Source organism: Lissotriton vulgaris, chromosome 12 (assembly GCF_964263255.1).
Source record: "Lissotriton vulgaris chromosome 12, aLisVul1.2, whole genome shotgun sequence".
Classification (NCBI taxonomy): Eukaryota; Metazoa; Chordata; class Amphibia; order Caudata; family Salamandridae; genus Lissotriton; species Lissotriton vulgaris.
Genome location: NC_141700.1, coordinates 165471503 through 165474331, shown reverse-complemented (window position 1 = coordinate 165474331; position 2829 = coordinate 165471503). Strand labels below are relative to the sequence as shown.

The window sequence follows — 2829 nt, the reverse complement described above, 5'->3', positions numbered from 1 at the left end:
TTGCGCTGCAACGCTACACGCGAGACCTAAGAAGGCAAAGAGGCCTGGAGACAAGTGAAAGCACTGTCTCATTCCTAGTCGAGCTTTCAAATTCCCTGCTTCTGATGTATGAACAATCACCTTTGTCTCCACATTTCTATACATATTCTTTATGCGCCTCGTGATCTGGGGCAAACCTGAACCTCTCGTGAATACAAAAAAGTGCCTCCTAGGCCACAAGGTTCAAAGCCTTCTCAGCATCCAACAGCAATATTGCGGGGGTTTGTGTTATGGAGATGGTGTCAAGAGCCTCCATTAAGTAATTGGTGTTATCTGATAGTTGACATCCATTAATAAAAGCATTCTGATCTCTATGAATCTATTTAATAGCTACCTTATTGAGCTTATTTGCCAACAATTGCATGATAATTTTATAGTCTATATTTAACAATGTTATGGGATGGTGCAAGTTTGGATCCTCTGGGGTTTTACCTTTTTTCATTAGGCTTACCACGTTACCAGCATTGAAAGAGAGTGGGATTGGACCCCCACCAAAAGTAGAATTAGCTTATCAAAGCAAATATTTATTTAGAATATCCCAAAAGCATTTATACAATTTGCATGGGAAATCATCTGGGCCACATACTTTACCACCCTGTAAATTGTTAATAACCTCCTCCAGTTCTTCCACACTAAAGGGTTAACCATGCTGCATCTATCTTCCTCAGGGAGTATAGGCATAGACAGTTGGTCTAGAAATTCATCCGGAGCTTTCCTATCAACTGTCTGGGTATAATTATTAATCTGATTATAATGTTCTCAAAAGATCGCATTGATTTGTACAGTCTCTTTACAACAAGCTCCTGTTCTGGGACATTTTAAAGTGCAGAAAGGGTTTTTTGGGATCATTTCTCTTGCAAGAAGTATTTATTTTACCCCATAGTCAGAAAGGTTCACCAGCATAGTCCTAAGGTATTTGGCATGGGTAGAGAGCTGTGCCAGAATTCGATGATTGTGCTCGCGTCGGCACTACCTCCCTGGTGCTGCGCACGACCGTTGACCAACGCAGTCCCGCCCACCTAATGGATTGCCCTCACCACTGCGAAATTTGCGCCGTGGTAAACGGGTTAATTATATTAGTCAAGCAAAAAACTACATATCCAAAAAAAAAAGGAAAGAAATCGACAATATGAAATCACAATGGGAACACCAATCAGACCTTGAGTAGCCTGATAATTATGTTGACTGCAAACAACAAGTCCTCTTTTATTGCTGCTCACAGTCAAGGTAAGTACTATTTTATCTTCTAATAATATAAAGTTTAGTGATGTATTGTAAATTATTTACTTTATTGTTACGTTCGGTAGTCAAATGTGGTAGCGTTGATCAAAGCTCTCTTACTTGCCTTCTCAGCAACTCCCCTTTTCCCTTTTAAATTTCTATAGGAAATAGCATTTCTGCTGACATTGTATCCTGTCTGAAGAAGAAGATTCTCAACAATACAAAGATAATTTAAAATCCTTCATAAATGACTCTGTGAACCATTTTGTTTCAGTATCTATGGTGGATATGTCTAAAACTTTGGAAACCACTTTGTCAAAAATGTTTGCTTCCTCAAATGAAGGCTCCGCTGGAAAGAGTAGGAAGCGTGCAGAAACCTCTGGGTCAAAAGCAGAACCTCCCTCTTCTCCCCTTATTGTATCCCATATAAGAGACACAGATGATGATGGTGCGTTAGATGACATAGATTTTTTGGATGGATCTGCTGATCCTAATTCTTATACGCCGCCAGAGAACAGGCGTAAAATTTCTCCTTTTGAAGGTGGTGTGTCTCACCCGGTGTCTCAAGATCTTGTAGACGATCTTAGTGATCCATGTTTAATCCCACCTTAATTCATCATCCAAACTCTACTGAGTGGTCCCTGACGAGCATGCGAAAGAGTATGTTTCTTTTTATCCATGCAATACCCTTGACAAGTCTACCATAATCAGAAATAAAATAAAATCTGAATGTTCCCTTCCTGATAATGTCACTGCTACTCCTATTATCGACCCTAACATGCTCATGTTTTTTACGAAGTTTGGTAAAGACACTGAAAAGGGAGTGAATAGAGCATGGTCCAACTGCCAGGATAGAATGTTGGATTTGGTGGGCCCTCTCACCAGGATTTTAGACATGGCAGAGGAAGCCAAGATGGATGGTTCTTCCATTGACCCTGATATCCTATCCAATTGGACCCAGCTGGCTATTTGTATACAAGGGAGTGCTAATGCGCATATTTCCTTGAAAAGAAGGAAAAGTTTGTTGTTAAAAATTGACCCAAAACTTGCTTCTTTAGCCTCCAAGTAGGAGGGTCCTTCTGCCAAAGGTTTATTATTTGGTGACTCTTTTATTAAAGAGTTGGGCAAGTTTGTTTCTACTTTTGCAACCATTGACAAAGCTCAAACATCTCTCAAGAAGATATTCTCCCCTGGGGTTTTTGCCAGGGCAGGCAAAGGTAGGGGGCTGTTCCTCAAACAGAGGCTCCTTCATTAAAAAAATCAATCTGACACCTATTCTGGATACAAGCCTCAATTCTACCCCGTTGTACCGGAGGTTTCCGGTCCAGAAGCTGCAGAAACAAAGGAGAGCAATACTCTGGTAAGTATCAGTATTTGCAAGAAAAGGTCATCACGTCATTCGGAGCGAGGGATTGCCCGGGGACTACTGCTCAGATGATACAAAATTACAACGCCTATTTTAGCTGACTTGAAAAGTGATGCAATATATTTTTTATTCAACTTGAAGAAAACTGCATACTATCATTATGAATATTTTTTTAAATCAAATCAAAAAAAGTCTTTATTCGA

At 40.0% G+C, this 2829-nt stretch overlaps 1 pseudogene; it reads left to right on the top strand.

Moving 5' to 3' along the window:
- The first annotated feature begins 1446 nt into the window (after positions 1 to 1446).
- LOC147673767 (uncharacterized) lies at positions 1447 to 2329 on the top strand (annotated as a pseudogene).
- Positions 2330 to 2829: the final 500 nt, after the last annotated feature.